Raw genomic sequence first — 25,545 nt, 5'->3', positions numbered from 1 at the left:
CAGTCCGAGCAAAATTCTTGCTTGAGAAATTGCTCTTTGCTAAAAAGCTATTTTTGCTTTCAGTTACCATATTAACTGAAATAATTACAGTAATGTACTTAATAGGACATTCACACAGCTAGATCATTCAACTATGGACCCCATCCTCCACTGGACTTTCCCTATGTCAGTGCATCCATCACAGAAAAACTATACACTATACTATACACTTTCACTAGTCCACTTCCTGTCTGCTGGATAAACGTATGTTCTGTACACCGGTCTCCTACTGGTAATTTCCGTCCTCTAACCGGAACACTGGGACAGTTGTACTGAAATTCTAAACTGGCACTTCTTTCGAGACCACCATCAGTTGGTGGCACACTTTTTCATGGTCGTTCGAACCAGATAGGTGCAATTGTCCTGGACTATGACCAGTAGCGATAGCATGCAGTTAATGCCACATGCCATCTCCCAGACCAGGCACAGACGCTGGAGAGAAGGGAAGGACTGGTAAGTCCAGCACATCGAGGCCATGGAGAGGCCCGTCATGGGGGTTCTGTCTGCCTACTGTCACATTGTCACCATCAGGGAACAGAGCCTGGAGCAACTCAGGTGTCAACAGTAGGAATACACGGCACTACGGAGGCACACAGGTCCTGCAGCGGCGGTCCTGAGTCCCCCTCCTGTCCAGAACTCACCAGCTCCCCAACCTTTTCCTGGCTACTTGAGGCACCCCAATGCCTGGCCTTCATCTCCCCTCCCTAAGTACCACAGGATCAACCAGAAATATCCTGTATATCAGGCGGTGCAGCAGCCTTAATTGGCATGGGTGTCCCGGCCACCGGTCCAGCCACCACTCACTCATGTGGAGTGAACACCAGTGCCCCTGGAGGTGCTCCAGCCATTTGTCCTCACCAGCTCCTTTGGTCATCAGATATCCACCCGGACCACAGCTTGTCCAGCCATCAATGCAGCCTCCAGCATGCCATTCTGCCCAGCAGCTTCCAGAGTTGAATCCTGTCACCTACACCGATGCCACAGCGGGCATCCTTTTAAAGCCCAGTTCGGAACCTGCACGGCTCTCTTCACCAGTCCACGCGCCAGCTGAGCAGTGGCCAGAACTGCACCTAACCACGTTGTCCAAAGTGCTCCAGCTTGCCAACCCGATGACAGCAGTGTAGCCAGACCGGCGACTGCAAGTGCTCGAACCTGCCCTGCGACGGCTACCAAGACCCAAATCATTCCAGCAGCCGGCCGAGCTCCACTCCGCACCCCAACCGGTGCCAACAAGAGCAGCACCTGAGCCAGTCGAGCCATTGCCAGCGCTGCAGCCAGGCCTGTGTTCCCCAGTGCTGCAGTCAGTCCAGCAACTGCCAGAGCTCCAACCTGCTCAGCCAGCAGACTCTCAGTCAGCCCTGCAGCCACAGGTGCCTGAGCTGGCACCCCAAAAGACAGCCAGTGTCTCTCCTGGACCAACTATCAACGGACTCAACTCCGGTCCTGGTCCATATTACACCTGCTGCCCTTGCAGATATGCCTGACCTGGGCCCATCGCCAGACCCAGGACCTGGGCCCGATGTCCGACCTGTCCTCGACCCACCAGCCAACCAGGCTCAAGTCCTGTACCAGCCATCAATTCCTGTCCTGGGTCGAACTCCATCGGCTGACTCATCGCCAGTCCTGGTCTACTCCCTTCACCGGCTACTGTGAAGGAGTCTGATGTCCAGTCTGATGTCCAGTCCTTCCCCTGCGACACCGCCTGATCCATAGACAGCCCTGGATCCACCGCCCGGACCAGATCTGGACCTGCCTCCGGACCTGGATGAACATCCAGTGCCCGTAGGAGTGCCAGCGCTCTCTCCCTGTTCAAGCCAAGGATGCCTGGCCCGATTTGTAAAATAAATAAATAAATCATTGCTACTGTAGATAGCTTGTTCTCCATCTTCTTTTTAAATAGTGAGCCAACATATTTTCAGCACTTTTATTTCCCTGACTGATCAAAACGTTTAATCTCATGCTCTTTGTTGTCTCTCTGCAGCAAACATATAGTGAGCAAATCTTTGGAACTTCAAACATAATAAAATCATACTATAAATTCTGTATACAATTGTGAGAATCGGATATTGTACCGGCACCTAAGTATCATGATAATATATCATTGTGAGGTCCCTGACAATTCTCAGCCCTAATATTTTCTACACATTTATTTGCATTACATTTTTCCTAGGGTATTGTTCGACAGGCTTGCTTTGTAAATATGCTAATGTTGAGTGAGTCAACACCAGTCCTGCATAAGAGTAAGCCTTTGATAATAAACAAGCCTGCCCTCTGACACCGTCCCTCCACATTGCCACACACACAGTTAATGACATTCACCAGCACTGACTGAACAAATACGATTATTCTTCAAATCGATCCCTTTAATGAAGTCGTTGACACCCAATAATATCTAATCAGTTCTATGTCTTTAGTTTACAGAGTTGAATGGACCCCCTGAAAGAGGGCGTCAGGTGTATCTTTGGTCTATGAATATTATATACACTACCGTACAAAGGTTTGGGGTCACTTAGAAATGTCCCTGTTTTTGAAAGAAAGCACATTTTCTGTCCATTAAAATAGCATCAATTTGATCAGAAATGCAGTGTAGATATTGTTAATGTTGTAAATGACTATTGTAACTGGAAACGGCAGATTTTTTTATGGAATATCTACATAGGGGTACAGAGGCCCATTATCAGCAACCATCACTCCTGTGTTCCATTTCTGATCAATTTGAAGTTATTTTAATGCACAAAAATGTGCTTTTCTTTTAAAAACAAGGACATTTCTAAGTTACCCCAAACTTTTGAACGGGAGTATATGTATATCCAGTGCCATCTCTGCCTATATGCAGACTAGGGGGCCCCCAACCCCAAATAAGTAACTAAGTTGGAGTCTCTAGTTACTGTTGGGAGTTAGAATACACAATGTTGCAATTTCAAAATGTGGTAATGCATTGATTTTGTTAGTTACCGAGACATCGTATGAACATGGCATAAGTCAAGCTAAAATGTTTAGAAATGTTTCTCGCCGACCCATAGCAAAATTTGTAGAATTGCAGGAAAGTAGCTTTAAAACTGCAACATTGTTTCTACTCATTGAAAAAAATTGTAGAATTGATGGAAATGTTGGGTCATGAACTCAGACTGTGAGAGAGAGGCTTTGGATTGTTTCTGTGTGGGAGGTCATTATTTTAAAACTACCACCCTCTCTCTTGTTAGTGGCATTCCTTGTCCATCCCTTGTTGATATATGACTAATCGAATACTATGAAGATTATGTCTTTAACTTTGTTTAACTTCTATGGGCCTTTTTGAAATCGGACAATGTGGTTAGATTAACGAGAGTCTTGTCTTTAAAATGGTGTAAAATAGTCATATGTTTGAGAAATTGAAGTTATAGCATTATTGAGGAATTTGTATTTCGCGCCACGCGATTCCACTGGCTGTTGACTAGCCCAGGGAAGTTAAAGACAAGACTCTCGTTAATCTAACCCCATTGTCCGATTTCAAAAAGGCTTTACAGCGAAAGCAAAACATTAGATTATGTCAGGAGAGTACCCTGCCAAAAATAATCACACAGCCATTTTCAAAGCAAGCATATATGTCACAAAAACCCAAACCACAGCTAAATGCAGCACGAACCTTTGATGATCTTCATCAGATGACACTCCTAGGACATTATGTTATACAATACATGCATGTTTTGTTCAATCAAGTTCATATTTATATCAAAAAACAGTTTTTTACATTAGCATGTGATGTTCAGAACTAGCATACCCACCGCAAACTTCCGGTGAATTTACTAAATTACTCATGATTAACGTTCACAAAATACATAACAATTATTTTAAGAATTATAGATACAGAACTCCTTTATGCAATCGCGGTGTCAGATTTTAAAATAGCTTTTCGGCGAAAGCACATTTTGCAATATTCTGAGTACATAGCTCGGCCATCACGGCTAGCTATTTTGACACCCACCAGGTTTGGGACTCACTAAACTCAGAATTACTATTAGAAAAATTGGATTACCTTTGCTGTTCTTTGTCAGAATGCACTCCCAGGACTTCTATTTCAACAACAAATGTTGTTTTGGTTCCAAATAATCCATAGTTATATTCAAATAGCTCCGTTTTGTTCTTGCGTTCAGGTCACTATCCGAAGGGTGACGCGCGAGCGCATTTCGTGACAAAAAAAATCAAAATATTCCATTACCGTACTTAGAAGCATGTCAAACACTGTTTAAAATCAATTTTTATGCTATTTTTCTCGTAAAATAGCGATAATATTCCAACCAGGCGACGTTGTATTCATTCAAAGGCTGAAAGAATTTTTTTTTGAATTCTCTTGAACGCGCATCTCAGTCTCACTGTCTCCAGGCTGACCACTCACAAACTTTGCTGCTGTTCTTTGCCCAGAGACAGCAGACACCCCATTCCACTTTCTGGCGGCTTTAGAGGGCCAATGGGAGCCTTAGAAAGTGTCACGTTACAGCACAGATGCTGTATTTTTGATAGAGATGCAACAGAAGGACAACAAATTGTCAGACAGGGCACTTCCTGTATGGAATCTTCTCCGGTTTTGGCCTGCCATATGTGTTCTGTTATACTCACAGATACCATTCAAACAGTTTTAGAAACTTGTGTTTTCTATCCAAATCTACTAATTATATGCATATTCTTTTTTATCCAGCCGTGCAAATACTGCCCCCTAGCCCTAACAGGTTTTAACTGTATTAATGTTAATTTCTCAAAGCCTAAAATCAGCTACCCTGCTCCATAGTTTCTACTTATCAATGAGTATTTTTAATGTCAATGACCATACACATTTTAATAGCTGGGAATATGCAGCTTCCTCCTTCGCTTATGCAGTGGACGAAGTTGTGCAAATGAGGGCTCTGACCTCGTAAGATTCAGGGCAGACGGAGGAGGAGGGAGAGAGGAAGGAGGCATAGTAAAACTCCTAAGCTTGCATCTTTAAATGTCCGTGATAGTGTCACCTCCAAAGGACTGCCTAGCCTTGACAAAGACTAAGCTGTTTCTCCATTCTGAGATGTTCCTCCTTTCAGCCCTGCCACATGCCAGACAAGCTAGACTCAGCGGTTTTATTCTGAATTTTCTACATCCTATTTTAATGAGTATGTGTAGGTTTAGAGGAAAGGGGCTGACCCACAGCCTGACCAGGGTATCAGTAGACCGGGTGGGGGGTGGGGGGGGGTAAAAATAACCTTAGTCATCACAAACAGTGGTGTTGAGAAAGTCAACCTTCAACCTTGTCAGAACTGTGTGCTAATGACTTTGAGAACTAACTTCTTTTGGTTCCTTCATTCATTATCAAGCTAGCTATAGAAGGGAGAGCAACAGCATTTTATCACCTTTGGAAGTTGTACGTTTTGGTTTATCAGACCAAATAGAACATCTATACAGAGTAATATATAGTGTCATACCCACCTCTATTTTATTGCAGTAAAAGGTTCCCATGTGAAAAGTGAATATAAGAAAAACAGTGAAGTCAGAAACTTCATTTTTTTCAGTGAAGATCGTACAGTACAGTATATTACTTATCTATTGGTTCTGTGAATGATAAAGGGAGGTGAATTCTTGGGAAAAGCACCTAGACTACCTTTTGCTAGCTACTGACTCAATGCTATTGTGTAGCTGACTGTGGCTCACTGTGGAGAAATGGAAGTTACGCATCAGCTCAAATAGTAGAGGTTGTTATATTTGTGCCAGGAAAGTTGCCTTGACCTGTGTCATATATGTTTTGAATTGCTTGTTTGTTGTCTAGTTACATATGGGTTATATTTCATTATTAGACTAGGATTTCCCAACATGATTGTCAAAACACATTAGTAACTAGTAACTTCAGTATAATTCACAAATATCCTACAACAAGAGGTACTAATACAATAATTCCCGCACCGCTCTGTTGTAGATATCATATATAAAGTACAGTGAGCTAGTCATTGGCTTTGCAGCTGTGTACTGTAAATGGCTAGGGAACCCAGTAGCTATGGCCCTAACATAGCCTTCTACTAACAGAATGACGAGGTCATCAGTTCTGAGCGGCTGATTGACAGCCTGTACGCAGGGAGACAGAGACCAGTGAAGAGAGTCGCTATAAGGTCAGTGAGAAAGAAGCGTCTGGCGGTAGAGGCATTTCACTAAACACTAATTAGCTCCCCGTCATTACTATCTCTCCTTGGCAGGTCCCGCTGGTACTCTCCATTCATACATCATTAATGGCTGCATGCTCTGCCACGAGGACCAATGCTCACGTCACCTCTGACCCCGCCCCTCTCTCCCTCTGTCTCTCTCTCTCTCTACGGTAATTACAGTGCTGGACAGCTTCTGTGTGGAGAGAGAAGGGGGGAGAAAGAGAGAGAGTCCAAGTGTGAAGAGGGAGATAAAGAAACAGAGTGTGAACGAGAGAGAGAGAGAGAGAGAGACAGAGACAGAGAGAGAGGGAGGGAGGGAGGGAGGGAGATAAACTTGGACCTGTTATAAATAACCCTACACAGCCTGCAGGGGAGACTACGCCTATGGAAACGATGGCTGCATTTGACAGAGGTCAAGGTTCACTAACTAGCTCCTCCCTGTAATGAACCTTTTCTGCCTGAGGGGCGTCAGCAATTGCTAACTCCGTTCCCGGGGTTAGTGAGGCATGGAGAGCCAGGTGAGGAGGGATCAAGGTGTGAGTGTCACCCTGCAGAGAGAGAAGAGAGATGGGATCAGGTTCAGGTCAGCCCCCCTAACAAAGACCAGGGATGAACTATCACTGTGTGAATCAATCTGACTCATTACTTCAGCCTCCACACCATGGTCAGTGAAAGGCCAGTTAATTAAATGAGGAAACCTGGAGGTGTAGAAGTTAAGAAGGAGTGGTTAGGATGCCACAGCTGCACTAAATGAATAGCAGGAAGGATGTGTCGTGACTTTACTTTCATTAACCTGATGACTGTTATTTATTTAATCCACTAACTATGTCTAATTGTTATACGATTAGATTGATCATGTAACAATTAACTCATTCGGATTTGGGGCACCATGGAAAAAGTTGTTTAGAGAGTTACCATCTCCCGAATTAAACTGTATAAGGTCTTTACGTATAACATCGATACAGTCATCTTATTAATCATTACCTGTTATCAAATTATAATTCTGACCATTCGTAACCTTCTTGGATCTACAAAAACCCCAGGCTAGCTCATTATTCAGTACTACACAAATTGGTTTAATTATTTATTTACTAGCTAACTAAATAATAACACAGAATAAGCATACACCCTTTACATGAGACAAAGGCCCATAGTGGACTGAAAATATATGACGGCTTGTTACAATATAGATGGAGGGGGGATAGAGAAAAAGGACACTTATCACGGATACATTCTAGGACTGTCCTCACATTAATCATTAAAGTTTGCTTATGAACCAACGTCCATTTGGAATAAGATTTAATGAATGTATTTATCTATGAAATGCCGTTTGTTCATTGTTTATCTCGGTCGGAACCAAGCCTTCTCGGAAAGTTGTTGGTGGGCCTTTCCTGTGGGTCACTTGTACACACTCGGATTGCCCACCGGCGGTCACAATGTCCTTCTTCTTAGTTGTCCAGTCTCCATGGGTGTAACGGGCGTCGTAAGGATTAGACCAAGGTGCAGCGGGAACGTGTATACTCATCTTCTTTATTAAATCAAAAGAAGGAAAAACAAACAAATCACATATACAAAACAACGAACGACACTAAACAGTCCTGTCAGGTGCACAGACACAAAACAGGAGACAGCTACCCACAAAACCCATAGAAAATACACCCCTCTTAAATAAGAACTTCAATTAGAAGCAACTAGGAGCAGCTGCTTCCAATTGAAGGTCAACCCCATTAACTAAACATAGAAATAGAAAGACTAGAACTTACATAGAAAAACACTAACCTAGAACATAGACCAAAAAACCCTGGAACACATAAAACAAACACCCCTCTTACATAAGTACATAGCGCAACAAACCCCGAACCACATAAAACAAACACCCCCTGCCACGTCCTGACCAGACTACAATAACAAATAACCCCTTTACTGGTCAGGACGTGACAGTACCCCCCCCCCCAAAGGCGCAGGCCCCGGATGCACCAAAAACAACAAAACAAAACTTAATCCAATAACTATAAACACAAACAAAAAATAATCCCCAACTAAAAGGAGGGAAGGGAGGGTGGCCACCGTCACCGATGGTTCTTGTGCTACACCCCCCCTCCCCCAACCCCCTACTACAGAGTTGGCTCAGGCTCCGGCCTTACTCCCCAACCTACCCTGTCCACCCCCGCTAAATGCTCATTAAACTTTACCCCTCCCGAAGTCTCTGGGGTATGGCGCATCGCTGAAGACCTCGGGCTGATGCGCGTCGCTGGAGACCTCGGGCTGAAGGGCGACTCTGGCTGCGCCGATTCCGGACTGTAGGGCGACTCTGGCTGCACCGATTCCGGACTGTAGGGCGACTCTGGCTGCACCGATTCCGGACTGTAGGGCGACTCTGGCTGCTCCGATTCCGGACTGTAGAGCGACTCTCGCTGCTCCGGACTGTGGGCCTTCTCTCTCGGCTCCGGACTGTGGGCCGTCTCTCTCGGTTCCAGACTGTGGGCCGTCTCTCTACGGGGCACTGTCGCCGGACACTCTGGATGAGGCACTGTTGCCGGAAGCTCTGGACGAGGCACTGTTGCCGGAAGCTCTCGACGAGGCACTGTTGCCGGATGCTCTGGACGAGGCACTGTTGCCGGAAGCTCTGGACTGCGCACTGAAGACCTGATGCGTGGAGCTGGCTTAGGAAGTGCCAGACTAGGGACACGCACCACAGGGCTAGTGCGAGGAGCAGGAGCAGGATGAGCTGGACTGGGCTGACGCACTGGAGGCCTGGTGCGTGGGGCTGGTAGTGGAGGTACCAGACTGGAGACACGCACCCCAAGGCTAGTGCGAGGAGCGGGAACAGGACATCTTGGACTGGGCTGATGGACTAGAGGCCTGGTGCGTGGTGCTGGCTTTGGAGACGCCAGACTGGAGACACACACCTCAGGGCTAGTGCGGGGAGCGGGAACAGGATACACTGGGCCGTGAAGGCCTGTGGATGTTTGGCCTCGACGCCGTGCGCATCACCCCATAGCACGGGGCCTGACCAGTATCACGCTGCCTCTGGTAAGCACGGGAGTTGACTTAGGGCTCAACCCTGGCCCAGCCAAACTACCCGTGTGCCCCCCGTTGTCTCTCAGGCTTCCATGCCAACCGTGTTCCAGCAAAACACTCCCGGTCCTCTCCAGCCTTCCTCCATGGTCCCTCTCCGGCTAGGATCTCCTCCCAGGTCCACGACTCCCGATAGCTCCTCTCCAGCTCCTTACCCCGCTGCTTGGTCCGTTGGTGGTGGGTAGTTCTGTAACGGGCTGTTTCCTCAGAACTTCCTCTTAGCCGTAACAGTGATTGTCTGAGAGGGGAGCTTTCTCCTTTCTCCACCTCGTGTGGATAATCAGAGTTTAAACCACTTTACACGCAAAGCTGCAGACTGGCCATGTCCTGGTCTGATAAGTTAATTTTCTTCACCTCATATTAAGGTTGAGAGTTTCAACCATTTCAAACGTGTAGCTCTCCGCCTCACGTTTCCTGGTTGATTCCTCTTCCAAGCCTTTATGCACTCTTGGTAAAAAGGGGCATTCCGTCATGCTGACAAGCTCTCTGGCGTCCCTCGGGGCATGGCTAGTTAATGTGCAAAGGATATGATTACAAGTTATCTCTTATGACTCCTAAAATCACATTCGTATCTTAACAAAAACACGTTCATATTTTTTTATATCATTTGCACAAAGTATTGGATGAAAACTTGACAGATAAAGATAAATTGGGAAAGCTTTCAAAGTTACAGTATTTGGTCCATACAGTTTTTAACAACATCACAAAATGAAAAACAATATAATATTAGTTTTCTACATCTCCCCACTGACCATTTACCACATTGTTGTGTTACAAATATTGTTCCATTATCACTTTTTGGGCATTAGAGTTTTGGGCTTGGCAAAAGTGTCTGTGAAGAAAGACATTCCTTTGGTTGATACAAAAGAGCAAGAGAGAGAGTCTCCCCGACTTAATTTACAACCGAGTGTGAGCTGTCAACCCGGCAGTTCCCTCCTCCCACCCTTTGTGGGTGGGAGAGGGTCTGGTCATTGTCCGCCATTGCCAAGCTGATCTGACCCATTGTGATCCTCACAGCACAGTCATGACAGATGTGTAAGTGCAGAGTACAGTATGTGCTGGATTCATTTAACTCAGTTAATTTACTATATGCAGAAAGTTAATTCCTCTGTCATCTGGCTTCAGTAGGTAAGTACAGTCATTTTAGAGAAAAAATAAATAAATATTTCAAGACTTCAAATTCAGAAGCAGCCATCACAGTGGGGCTCTGGAAGTCATCTGAAGTTTAAGGTGCTCCGGACACTACTATACTGTGAAGAGGAAGTCCGGCCGCCCAGCCAGCTTTGAACTTTCTGTGACTTTGACACCAGTCAGGGATTAATGCCACCCCACTGAGTTGAGTAACTGCCCCATTACAAGAGAGGGGAAAGGGGATAGTGGGAGGCAGAGACAGAGACAGAGTACACCTGAATAGTGTTTGTGCTGTTGTGTTGGAGAATGAAAAAGCCCTTGAGCGGAACAGGAAGAGAAAGAAGGAGAGAAAAGGAAAGCACAGAGTAGTACCTTTACCTCTGAAGGAGTGTTTCTTCCACACACAGAGAACGAAGGGGTGTTGTGTCTCGGTGTGTATGCATTGATTTACGGTGCTGTGGGAAAGTTCCATTAGCAGTGAAACAACACAGCTCGCAACAAGGAAGTTATTTATGCATTCAAAAAGGGTCTCTGGCTTTCACTCCCTCCTTCCCCTCCGTATCACTTCCTTGAGAAAATCAGCGTGTGGAAAGTGGACTGCCACGCAAGGTGTCCAAGGTAGGTGAGAGTACATTGTCCTACTGTACTGTAGTCGGGTGGTGCACTGTACTGTGCCACTGTGCCACTGGACCTCATACACCTACTGCTATTCTGGGCAAACTACCTGACAGTGTGTTGGAGTATGTGAGTCAGAAAACTGGAGGAGGGTGATGGTGCAAAGCGGCAGATTTTAATTGACAAGTGAAAACTTGCAGAACAATGAGCTGTTTTATCTTCAAGCGGCATATCAACACAGTGATGAAGTGAGTTTTGATCTAGTAAGACAGCTTTGAGCCTTTTCAAAGTGTTCACTTCCAATTTAATGGCATATGGTTCTAAATATGAACCATTTATTAGAAGGAGGAGGGGAAGTGGGAAGTGTGGAGCAGGCCTAAGGAAACTTTTTAATGAGAACACGTAGGAAACAAACTGCAAGTTTCCTTGAGACAATCATGAAGGAAATGATTGACACCACCATTGTTTTCTGTGGAGTGTAAAGGCAGGGTATATTTTTCCATTCATAAGGTGGTGGGTGACCAAATGCTCAAGAAAACTTCTAAACAGGGACTGACAGAACAGTGCAATCTATCAGTGGGGGAAAATAAGGAGGGAAAAGAAAGAGGAGAAGAGGAAAGTACGAGAGGAGATGGAGGGAGAGAGGAAAGAGAAGTCTTGGAAGCTGGGGATCGAGAGAGGCAGGCCAGATCCTGCTGACTGCTCCACTTTCTAACAGCTGGTTGGGGAACCTCACAGTGGCCATTTAAACAGCACAGACACAATGAGCAATAAATCCAGAGAATGAGAGAGAAAGGGAGAGAGAGAATGAGTGGGAGAGAGTGAAAGAGAGGGGGAGAAAGAGATGGAGAATAAGAGAGAGAGTGGGGGAAAGAGAGGGATAGAGAGTGAAGGAGAACAAGAAGAAAGAGCGCCAATCAGAGCGGGAGAGGGAAAAAAGCGGGGAGAACTTAAAACCCATTAATTTCCCAAAGCCAGGTCTGGAGGAAATGAATCCTGATAGGGGGGCTGATGAGCTTTGCCAGCTTCTCTCTCTGCTCTTGCCCTCTCTCTGTCTCTCCTTCTGTCTCCGCTACTCTAGCCAGTGGTTGATGCTCTACAGATCCAGCAGAGCAGAGGAGGCAAGACAGACTCAATTAGAGCCAAAGAGAGCAGAGGAAGGTCAGAGGGGAGGAATGATGGAGAGAGAGAAAGAGGAGAACACCAGAGGCAGGAGCCAGGATGAGAGGGACTGATTGCTGCTGTGCTCTGACTTGACCATCCCCACAGATGGCTGATCCACTATGATAGAGGGCATTAGACAGACACAGTACACAGATCAGAGGTCTGGCTCAGGGAAGTGTTACATTACATTAAGTTGTAGCAGTGGGTGTTCTGTGATATGTCTTAAGCCTCCAACATTAGAGTGGTCATGTTGGACACTGAGCCATGGCAGAGAAAGGAAGCTGTCAGCCCACAGACAATATGGCCGATTGTCTAGTCTGTTTTTGGGGCCGTTGTATCAGGACGAAAATTGTTGGCCGACACACCTCATCACTCATCAGGTTTCCGAGGGACAGAACACACTTTCGAGTTTATTTTAACAGAAATTTTGGGGATGGACTGTGTGAGTGTGTGTATGTGCGGGTGAGTATGTGTGTGTGTGTGTGTGTGTGTGTGTGTGTGTGTGTGCATGAGTCTGTGATAGTGTTAGTGTGTGTCCCTACTGCAATAAGGGCTCTCAGTCCTTTTCTCAAATTACAGGGAACAGAAATGGATTTCGAGACAATCAGGAAGGCTTTGCTCTGATTGGGCGGAATGCTTCCTCAAGTGTTTGTCAGCCAATTTGGCCCATTACCCAGTAAAGTGAATAAGGACTCCTAGTCCATCAAAGACCTGTCAAGCTGCCAAGCAACAGCAGTTGGACAAAACATGGTTCTTAAAAATAATTTTGGTGCAAGAGAAATTTACCGCCATAGCAATATTAGAGGTAAGAAGAGTGATGAGAAGTGATCTAGTGCAAATACATATACAGTATAAACTGTATCTACACTGAAAAAAAATATAGAAACACATGTAAATTGTTGATCCCATGTTTTATGAGCTGAAATACAAAATCACAGAAATGTTCCAAATGCACAAAATCTTATTTCCTTCAAACTTTGTGCACGAATTGTTTAGTGAGCATTTCTCCTTTGGCAAGATAATCCATCCACCTGACATGTGTGGCATATAAAAAACGGACTAAAAAACATGATCATTGCACAGGTGCACCCTGTGCTGGGGACAATAAAAGGCCACTTTAAAATGTGCAGTTTTGTCACACAACACAATGTGACAAGTTTTGAGGGAATGTGCAATTGGCATGCTGACTGCAGGAATGTCCACCACAGCTGTTGCCAGAGATGTGAATGTTAATTTCTCTACCATAAGCCGCCTCCAACATAATTTTAGAGAATTTGGCATTACGTCCAACTGGCCTCACAACCGCAGACCATGTGTAACCACATTAGCCCAGGATAGTTTGCGGCTGCTGAGAACTATTTCTGTCTGTAATAAAGCCTTTTTGTGGGGAAAAAATAATTCTGATTGCCTGGGCCTGGCTGCCAAATTTGTGGGCCTATGCCTTCCAAGGCCCACCCATGGCTGCACCCCTGTCCAGTCATGTGAAATAAATAGATTAGGGCCTAAAAATGTATTTCAATTGACTGATTTCCTTACCGTGCATTTGTAAAGTATTCAGACCACTTGACTTTTTCCACATTGTTACGTTACAGCCTTATTCTAAAATTGATCAAATTGTTTATTTCCCCTCATCAATCTACACACAATATCCCATAATGGTGAAGCAAAAATAGGTTTTTAGACATTTTTGCAAATGTATTTTATTTTTTTACATACAGTACCAGTCAAACGTTTGGACACACATACTCATACCAAGGTATTTCTTTATTTTTACTATTTAGAATAATAGTGAAGACATCAAAACGATGAAATAACACATACGGAATCATGTAGTAACAAAACAGATTCTTCAAAGTAGCCACCCTTTGCCTTGATGACAGCTTTGCACAGTCTTGGCATTCTCTCAACTAGCTTCATGAGGTGGTCACCTGGAATGCATTTCAATTAACAGGTGTGCCTTGTGAACCTATTATAGATCAGACCCTTTTCTTCAATTTTCGACTAAAATGACATACCCAAATCTAACTGCCTGTAGCTCATGGCCTGAAGAAAGGATATGCATATTCCTGATACCATTTGAAAGGAAACACGTAGAAGTCTGTGGAAATGTGAAATTAATGTAGGAGAATATAACACAATAGATCTGGTAAAAGATAATACAAACAAAAAAACATGTTATTTCTATTTTTCTTTTTGTTCCATCATCATTGAAATGCAAGAGAAAGGCCATCATATAATATTGCAGTTAGGTGCAATTTAGATTTCGGCCAATCCAGATTGATCCAGTGAAGCATTGCAGTACCGGAAAATATTTTGAATCAATTCTGCCCAAATGTGCCGAATTGGTCAATTGATACATTTTAAAGTGCATAACTATAGAGAACATACAAAAATAAAATGGTAATACAACATTTAAGTTTACACACTCCCAGGAATGTCATACATGATGGATAATTAGCTTATACACTAACTTTCACATATCTAGATGGCTGGTCAGGGTGGGTGTGGAGCCAGAGACAGCAGGGGTTCAAACTGTAGAACCCAGTTCCTACATTTGAATATAAAAATTGATTTGATCAAATAAAACTATGCTACATTTTATCCCTGGGACCCTCAGGATGACAAATCAGAGCAAGATTACTGAATGTAAGTACCTTATTTACCTTCAGAGGTGAATATATCAAACCAGTTGCCGTGATACGTTTTTTGTTGTTGTCCACTCTCAAACAATAGCATGGTATTTTTTCACTGTAATAGCTACTGTAAATTGGACAGTGCAGTTAGACTAACAAGATGTTAAGCTTTCTGTCCATATTAGACATGTCTATATGGGTAGAAAGTTTGCTGTTACTTACAGCGTCATTCGAATCACATTAGCACACGTTAGCTCAACCATCCCGGGAAAGGGACTCCGATCCCGTATTAAAAGTTAATTTGTGGAATTTATTTCCTTCTTAATGCATTTGAGCCAACCATTTGTCTAGTGGTAGGGGTGGTATACAGAAGATAGCCCTATTTTGTAAAAGACCAAGTCCATATTATGGCAAGAACAGCTCAAAAGAGCAAAGAGAAACAACAGTCCATCATTACTTTAAGACTTGAAGGTCAGTCAATACGGAACATTTCAAGAACTTTGAAAGTTGCAGTTGCAAAAACCATCAAGTTACAGCCCAAATAAATGCTTCACCGAGGTCAAGTAACAGACACATCTCAACATGAACTGTACAGAAGAGACTGCGTGAATCAGGCCTTCATGGTTGAATTGCTGCAAAGAAACCACTACTAAAGGACACCAATAATAAGAAGATACTTGCTTGGGCCAAGAAACATGAGCAATGGACATTAGACCAGTGGAAATCTGTCCTTTGGTCTGCTGGGTTCAAATTTGAGATTTTTGGTTCCAACTGCCGTGTCTTTGTGAGATGCAGAGTAGGATCTCTGCATGTGTGGTTCCCACTGTGAAGCATGGAGGAGGAGGTTGGATGGTGTGGGGGTGCTTTGCTGGTGACACTGTCGGTCATTTATTTAGAATTCAAGGCACACTTAACTAGACTGTTGGAAAAGCATTCCAGATGAAGCTGGTTCAGAGAGTGCCAAGAGTGTGCAAAGCTGTCATCAAGGCAAAGAACGGCTACTTTGAAGAATCTCAAATATAAAATATATTTTTATTTGTTTAACACTTTTTTGGTTACTACATGATTCCATATGTGTTATTTCATAGTTTTGATGTAAAAAATAGTAAAAACAAAGAAACACACTAAGTGTGTTCAAACTTTTGACTGGTACTGTTAGTATTCAGACCCTTTACTGAGTACTTTATCGAAGCACATTTGGTAGCAATTTCATCCTCGAGACTTCTTGGGCATGACACAACAAGCTTGGTACACCTATATTTGGAGTTTCTCCCATTCTTCACTGCAGATCCTGTCAAGTTCTGTCCGGTTGGATGGGGAGCGTTGCTGCACAGCTATTTTCAGCTCTCTCCAGTAGAGGTCGACCCATTATGATTTTTCAACACCGATACCGATTATTGGCGGGCCAAAAAGCCGATACCAATTAATCGGGCGATTTAGAAAAAAATTGTAATAATGACAATTACAACAATATTGAATGGACACTTATTTTAAATTAATATAATACATCAATAAAATCAATTTAGCCTCAAATAAATAATGAAACATATTCAATTTGGTTTAAATAATGCAAAAACAAAGTGTTGGAGAAGAAAGTAAAAGTGCAATATGTGCCATGTAAAAAAGCTAACATTTAAGTTCCTTGCTCAGAACATGAGAACACATGAAAGCTGGTGGTTCCTTTTAACATGAGTCTTCAATATTCCCAGGTAAGAAGTTTTAGGTTGTAGGTATTATAGGAATTATAGAACTATTTCTCTCTATACGATTTGTATTTCATATACCTTTGACTATTGGATGTTTTTATAGGCACTTTAGTATTGCCAGTTTAACAGTATAGTTTCCGTCCCTCTCCTCGCTCCTACCTGGGCTCGAACCAGGAACACATCGACAACAGCCACCCTCGAAGCAGCGTTACCCATGCAGAGCAAGGGGAACAACTACTAAGTCATCCCTAAGTCTAAATATTGCTGTTACATTGTACAACCTTCAATGTTATGTCATAATTATGTACAATTCTGGCAAATTAATTACGGCCTTTGTTAGGAATAAATTGACTTCACACAGTTCGCAATGAGCCAGGTGGCCCAAACTGCTGCATATACCCTGACTGCTTGCACGGAACGCAAGATAAGTGACACAATTTCCCCAGTTATAAGAAATTCATGTTAGCAGGCAATGTTAATTTAACTAAATATGCAGGTTTAAAAATATATACTTGTGTATTGATTTTAAAGAAAGGCATTGATGTTTATGGTTAGGTACATTGGTGCAACAACAGTGCTTTTTTCGCAAATGCGCTTGTTAAATCATCACCCGTTTGTCGAAGTAGGCTGTGATTCAATGAGAAATTAACAGGCACCGCATCGATTATATGCAATGCAGGACACGCTAGATAAACTAGTAATATCATCAACCATGTGTAGTTAACTAGTGATCATGTTAAGATTGATTGTTTTTTATAAGATAAGTTTAATGCTGGCTAGCAACTTACCTTGGCTTCTTACTGCCCTCGCATAACAGGTAGTCAGCCTGCCATGCAGGCTCCTCGTGGAGTGCAATGTAAGGCAGGTGGTTAGAGCGTTGGACTAGTAACCGGAAGGTTGCAAAAACGAATCCCCGAGCTGACAAGGTAAAAATCTGTCAGTCTGCCCCTGAACAAGGCAGTTAACCCACCGTTCCTAGGCCATCATTAAAAATAAGAATGTGTTCTTAACTGACTTGCCTAGTTAAAACCTGTTGGGGCTACGGGTTAGCAATGAACCCTGAGACGGGATTGCTAGCAAGGCTGGAAATTCAAAACATCAAAAATCTAATAGTTTCAATTTCTCAAACAATCAACTATTTTACACCATTTAAAAGATAAACATCTCCTTAATCTAACCACATTGTTCGATTTTCAAAGAGGCTTTACGGCAAAAGCATAAAGTTAGATTATGTTAGGACAGTACATAGCCACAAAAGTACAAACATCCATTTTCAATTCAAGGTCAGGCGTCACCAAAAGCAGAAACCAGCTAAAATTATGCACCAACCTTTGACAATCTCCATCAGATGACACTCCTAGGACATTATGTTATACAATACATGCATTTTTTGTTCCATCAAGTTCATATTTATATCCAAAAACAGCATTTTACAGTAGCGGTGAAATTCAGATTTTTTTCTTCTCTGAAATGCTTCCGGTGAACAACGTTACAATTTACAAAATTACTATTCGAAAACATTGGTAAATTATAATATTGTCATTCAAATAATTATAGTTTAACATTTCGTAAATGCTACTGTATTGCCAGATTTCAAAATAACTTTACTGGGAAATCACAAGTTGCAATAAACCGGGTGCTGTGCTAAGAACAATAGGCTAGGCTATATAGGTTAGCATCATCTTGTAACCATGTAATATCAATAATACTATCGTCAATAATCCCTTACCTTTGATTATCTTCATCCATTGGCACTTCCAGGAATCCCAGGACCACAACAAATGTGGTTTCTTTTGACAATGTTCATAATTGATGTCCAAATAACTCCAAGTTGTTCCATGTTGTTAGCGCTTCGGTGGCTACTAAAAAGTAGCGCGGGGGGGTGTGAAGTCACGGCAAAAAGTTAAAAAAGTTTTAAAAATAATCTATTTACGTTCGTTCAAACATGTCAAACGTTGTTTAGCATTAATCTTTAGAGCCATTTTTAACGTGAAACATCAGTAATGTTTCAACCCGACCTCACCTGTGTCTAGAAAAACGTTTTTGATAAATGTCTCGCGTCTCATGATCGCGCAGGTGCAGGCAATAATGGAAGTGACGACATCCCAGGGACGTCAACTTCCCTGCATTCTAATTTGCTCTCTTCATCATAGACGCTTCAAACAACTTTATAAAGATCGCTGACATCTAGTGGAAGCCGTAGGAGTTGCGAAATGAATCCTTTCTCACTGTGGTATCTATTAAACAATGCCTCAAAAAAGATAGTACAGCCACAAAATTCTTTTTTTCTCTCAGGTTTTCTCAGGTTTTTGCCTGCCATATGAGTTGTGTTATACTTACAGACACCATTCAAACAGTTTTAGAAAATTCAGAGTGTTTTCTATCCAAATCTGGTAATAATATGCATATCCTAGCTTCTGAGTTGGTGTAGGTGGGAGTTAAAAATGGGCACATATTTTTTCCAAAATTCTCAATACTGCCCCCTAGCCCGTAGAGGTTATTAACCTCTAAAATAAAAAATAAATAAAAATCAAATCGGCAAATCGGTGTCCAAAAATACCGATTACCAATTGTTATGAACTTGAAATCGGCCCTAATTAATCGGCCATTCCGATTAATCGGTCGGCCTCTACTCTCCAGAGATGTTCAATCGGGTTCAAGTCTGGCTGGGACACAGTGACATTCAGACACTTGTCCTGAAGACACTCCTGTGTTGTCTTGACTGTGGCTGTGTCCTATTGGAAGGTGAAGCTGCGCCCCAGTCTGAGGTCCTGAACGCTCTGGAGCAGGTTTTCATCAAGGATCTCTCTGTACTTTGCTCCGTTCATCTTTCCCTCGATCCTGACGAGTCTCCCATGATGCTGCCTCCACCATGCTTCAGCGAAGGGATGGTGCCAGGTTTCCTGCCGACGTGGTGCTTGGCATTCAGGCCAAAGAGTTCTATCTTGGTTTCATCAGACAAGAGAATATTGTTTATCATGGTCTGAGAGTCCTTTAGGTGCCTTTTAGCAAAGTCCAAGCGAGCTGTCATGTCCTTTTTACTGAGGAGGGGTTTCCGTCTGGCCATTCTACCATAAAGGCCTGATTGGTGGAATGGTGCAGAGATTGTTGTCCTTCTAGAAGGTTCTCCCATCTCCACAGAGGAAATCTGGCGCTCTGTCAGAGTGTCTATCGGGTTCTTGGTCACTGCCCTTCTCCCCTGATTACTCAGTATGGCCGGGCGGCCAGCTCCAGGAAGAGTCTTGGTGGTTCCAAACTTCTTCCATTTAAGAATGATGGAGGCCACTGTGTCCTTGGAGACCTTCAATGCCCCAGATATGTGCCTCGACACAATCCTGTCTCGGAGCTCTACGGACAATTCCTTTGACATAATGGCTTGGTTTCTGCTTTGACATGCACTGTCAACTGTGGGACCTTATATAGATTTTAATCAAGTTGTAAAAACATCTCAAGGATGATCAATGGAAACAGGATGCACCTGATTTGAATACTTGTAAATAAGGTATATGGTTTTATTTTTAATACATTTGCAAAAATGTTGATTGATGAGAAAACACATTTATTTAATCAATTTTAGAATAAGGCTGTAATGTAACAACATGTGGAAAAAGTCAAGGGGTGTGAATACTTCTGAATGCACTGTAACTCAGTAAAATACTAGAAATTGTTGCATGTTGTTTATATTTTTGTTCAGTATAGTATTAAAGAACTACTCTATAAAGTTGTTAATTTAATTTAATTGTTGTCATTCCATATACAGTATGTGCCTTGAATCACTTGGAAGGTCATCATGTTCCAGGTGGAAGTTCTCAGAAATAGTCTGATTGTATCCTCACCGCTCTGCTGACAAACATCAACTGATGCACTTTTCCTTGCTCTTATCAGGATGTAAATTTGTTCAGTTCAAAACTATGGAACAGATGCCAAAGACAAGCTCGGACTCCAGGAGAACCACACACACACTATCTACCCTACAGCTATTAAACACATAGAACAATCAGAGACCTTGAAAGTTAAAGTCAATTGAAACGACACATAACCCTTCCCTGACACACCACATTCATCTTGTGAAAGAAACATATGAGGCTACAGTAGGGCAGATGAGATGAATGGATATATATTGATGGATAGACTGCATCTTGTTTTCACTTCAACACACACACACAAACAGCCATTACATTTTGGCAAATGCCCCGACAGCACTCTCTTATTTCAAATCTATCTAAAACTATTTTGAGAGCCTAGCAGAGAAATAGGACATGTTCACTCCCAAGTACCCATGTAGAGGATGATAAATGTCTCTCCATCTTGCAATATGGGATGAGGCTGAGTTATCCTCTTTCTTTAAGCCTCAGTGCAACCTGTTACTGCTCAATGTACTACAGATACAGGAGCGCATCCTAAAATAACTCTGCAAGACAGATACCCACATACTGCTGGGTGGCAGCCTGGTGAAGCCAGGGCCTGGGTTCAAAAAGATTGGAACAGAGGAAGGAAGGAAGGAAGGAAGGAAGGAAGGAAGGAAGGAAGGAAGGAAGGAAGGGGAGAAAGAGAGAGAGGGGGGCAGAGAGAGTGAAGGGACAAAGAGAATAGTAAAATAAACTGAATGAGAAAATATGTCTTGGGAAGGGATGTTGAGAAGTATAAGGGAGGAAAAGAGAGTACATTTTAGATAGAGGAGAGAAGGTAATCTTTCTGGAGCCCTATCTTTCTGAGTGGTCTCAAACAACAGCTTAATTAAAACAGCAGTGAATCACAACCATCCCTGTGTTTTCACGACCATTCACCTTTTTTATTTGGTTAGAATTTGTGGCTTCCATCTTGAGTCTCAATTTCTCTGCCATATTTCACTAATTAATGGGCTTGCTGGTCTAAATCACTCATCTCTCTCTTCACTCCATGCTACCTTTAGAATACACTCACAATCTCCAGCCCAATTTTCTAAAGATTTGATTAAGAAGGTAATATCCTCTTTTCTTACCTTAAAATACATTAAAAAGGCAACCTTATTCTTTCTTTCTCTCTCGCTATGATTTTCCCCAGTCGGATTCTAGATGACCTGGAGTAAGAGTAGTGAAGGCAGGGCAACACTTGGCTGTGTGTGCGTGTGTGTGTGTGCATCCCACTCTTCTCTGTGTTCCTCTTCTGTTTCATCTGCAGTGACCCTTTTCCACCCTTCTCCAAGTGCTGAAGAAATGTACTTTCCTATAGTTTACCCTGGTAGACATCATTATGAGGACAATGGCTTGTGAGCAAAGGAATGATTTCTAGGTCTAGTAATTCTGTTTTCAATGACTCTCGAAGGGGTAGAGAGAGAGAAGGTGAGGGAGAGATTGGGAAGCAGTGAGTGGGCTTTCCTCCATTGACCTTCTCCCTGTGGTTTGATTACACTCACTCCATCTTTCCATCCATCCATCCATTGCCTTTTACCCCCTTGCTCTCTTTCTTCCCTCTCTCCATCTCCTCCTCCTGGATTTACCCAGACTGATGAGAGACACCTTGGAGGGGCCATCAGACCTCTTCAGCTGAGCACAGACAGTCAATTACCCCCTGAGTGAATGCTAGGACAGCTAGTGTGTGTGTGTGTGTGTGTGTGTGTGTATGTGTGTATGTGTGTGTGTGTGTGTTGTTGGGCATGTCTGTGAGTTGTTGGGCATGTCTGTGAAAGGTGAGGGATGGCTCTGCAGATGTCAACATAATCATTCCCCACAATATAAAGGCATAGACACATGGCCTTGTGTCATTTCAATATAACAGATATACTACAACCTAATCACACACGCTTCCTGCCCAGGTTTGATTTGTTTACCTGTTCTGTACTGAACACACACTTGAAGAGAATCCCTGCTGCACTGCATGTACACACTTGTTCTAAAGCAGAATACACACACACACACTTTTGCTACACTGGTTCTACTCAACTCCCAGTGGAAAAGGCACTTATCGCTTGAACAGATAAAAATATGCAAACCTCTGGATTTCGAGTGACTCATAGCTCCACCTACTGGTTATAAAGTGGAAGTGTAGTTCCACATGTAGCTCAGAGTAAACCTTTAGCGGAATACCAATACCAGTACCAGTACCCACAGCGAGAAATCTAATTTTCATGCAGATTGGCGCTTTTAATATGCTTAACTATGATTAAGTGAAGTGATTACACCAGCATAAGAAACTCTGTACGTTTCTATATCCATCCCTTCCCTGTGCCGGGTTACGACAAAGTCAACATCCACCCACAAACTGGCCATCAATTACTGAGGCAGGGTACATTAACGGAATAAGGAATATTAAGTGGAGGAGGTGGTCTTATGGCACCGGCACCACTTTCTCATTCATACTCTCTTTTACCCTCTCTCTCTTTCTCTCCATGTGAGTGATAATAAGGCTAGTCTAGATGATCTCCAGGTTTCTCTTAACTGTTGATAGAAAGTGGTGATGTATCCACAGAGAGACTATAACGTAGATGGAGAATATACACACAGAGTATTATGTGCTGTGCTATGACTATGAGGTGACGTGAAAGCTCAACTTAAATACAACCAACAACCATCCGAGTTGGTTCCAATAGCCTCTCCCCTAATCTGATGCGTTGCATTGTTACCCACAACATTTTACGGGGAGGAGAAATCAAATGAGAATATCGCCTGCATTTCATCAAATTCAACAGTGCACTTTCTCTCCATGTGGGCACCAACAAGTATGCTTTGGGAACACCCTGCGTTCTGTGGTGATTGACAGGTGTCAAAGGAGGTCGAACCAATGAGACCATCAGATTATCCGGAAGAATTTCAGCCTCCAACCCACTCCCGACATGCTCCGAATTTGAATTCACTTATAAGAGACGGCAGGCTACTTAATTCTTCCGAGTTGGCTAGATCTAGTTGGCTAGATCTTGGCTAGATCTATCCCCTTAACTGTTTTTAGGGAGCATTACTGTTACTATTTCTGTACCTATTAAGTTTAGACCAATTTAACACTATAACAGACAATGCTACTTTGTTGAATTCACTCTGAGTGATCTGCAGTGGATAGTGCAACCAAAGCCTACACAAAACAAGAGTGTACAGCATTGTTTTGAAGATACAAAAAGTTGTACTCAATGGGGTTGCATACATATGCACTGTCGTGACGTTGTATTAGTTAATGTGACGACTGTTGCTCATCGAATGATTAACGGTTTATAATTGCGTGATTAAATGAATTAAGCAATGAATCAAGCAATTATTAACTCATTAACCTGGGGCACCATGGGAACATTGTTTTGATTGAGTTTCTATTTCCCAAATTAACTCAAAGGATATCAGAATATCGATGTTACAACAGTCGCTAAATTAATCAATTTCCTCTACAGTCTCATAATCTGAACGTCGTATAATCCGGGAATCTGCACGGACCCGGGCTTTACCAATGAATTTACCACACCAATCTTAGTTGATTATTTATTTACTAGCAAGCTAAAATGATGATAAAAATACACATACACAAAACACAGTCTAGCTATTGATTAGGACTTAGTATAACGGGCCAACACACTATGGCGCGTGTTACCCAAAATGGGGATTTAAAAGAGAGAGAAACAAAGGAAGTACACGAGAGAAATATACATTTGGGTTCATTTGTCAGCGATGCTTATTTAAAACTTAGCCTTGCCCCGAACTGCCGCTCTTATGGGTCAGAATATAATGATGTAATTACGTGTTGGAGGTCTCAGGTGGGAAGCTCCGCGTGGGTCGTTTAGGCTTCTCAATGACGCACTTCTCCGGCGCAACTCTCTGGTTGTCCTCACGATGTCAGTGTCCTTCTTGGCTTAATGGTCTGATCCCTCGCGGTCTTCTGAGGACAGACAGCTCTGTAGCTCAGAGCTCACAGCGTCGGACTCGAACGGTGAAGATACCACGATTCAATGGAGAGTGGAGGCTGGGTGGTTCGGCTTGAATTCACCCGCTTAGACACAGCTACTCATCCGTAGCTCGTGTAGAAAAAGATTTCTTTGTCTTCAACCTTGTGTTTCGTTTTGGGGTTCGTCGACTTTGTTAGACCTTCGCTGCAGCTTGGGGTCAATTAGTCTCCTATGTTAATTCTTCACTCTCCTGTCTTATACCCTCGGGTCAGAAGTGGGTGTAACCGCCTTTAGGGCAATTCTCTGGGCGGACCAAGTAAAGGGGCAAGGCCTAGATTTTGACTAAAAATCCAATTTTAGACACTAACTTCACATTTCATCTTTACCAAAACATTCTGTTTGATTTGGATATTTTCCGCACAACGTACAATGTATAAACATCAGGCATATACTGGGAAAACTCTTAAAGGTACAATGTTTTCATAATAACGTAATCTCTTAACCTTTAAAAACAATACAAAAGTTACATACATTTTAATATTCCACCTCTCGTCATGACCACCATTGTGGCTGACGGAAAGCATTGTTCCAAAGTCCCTTTATTGCATATTTAATGTTCTGAGGCCAGTTCTCCATTGTTAGGACAAAGGAATTTCTCTGTGGCCTAAGGTTTATTATGGGCGTGAGGTGTCATAAAACCCCCACATCTTCAGACCCCTAGATCTCTCCTCCTCTGTTGGGGGTTTGGGGGATAATCTGTAGGGTGGTGGTCTCCTGTACCCTGACCTGATCAGGACAGTCATGACAGTCCCCCTCTGGTAGGTTCAACTTGGAATGATTCTGCATCTTGCAACCCACCATAAGAATGACCATCGGATGTCCTGGTCTGTGGATCATCAGAGCAGCCCCCCCCCTTTGGTGGTTCACCCTGGTAGGCTTTCCGCAAGCTGTGGATCACCACCAGAATGGACCTAGGAGGTCTGGCAGTGGCTCTGTGTTCCGGCCCGTCGTCCGGTTATCCCGGTTAGTGGACCTAGGCAGTAACTTGGCAGACGTTAATAACGCACAACACTCAGGCAATACATCATTACATTTCCTCCCCAAACGAGCGGCGTCTTGGCTCTAAGGCTTCCTAAGTGTCTAAGGTAATAAAACGAAAAATTGGATAAAAACAGAAAAGTATACAAAATATGTCTACC

Source organism: Salmo trutta, chromosome 29 (genome assembly GCF_901001165.1).
Source record: "Salmo trutta chromosome 29, fSalTru1.1, whole genome shotgun sequence".
Lineage (NCBI taxonomy): Eukaryota > Metazoa > Chordata > Actinopteri > Salmoniformes > Salmonidae > Salmo > Salmo trutta.
This window is presented reverse-complemented; position numbering follows the sequence as displayed.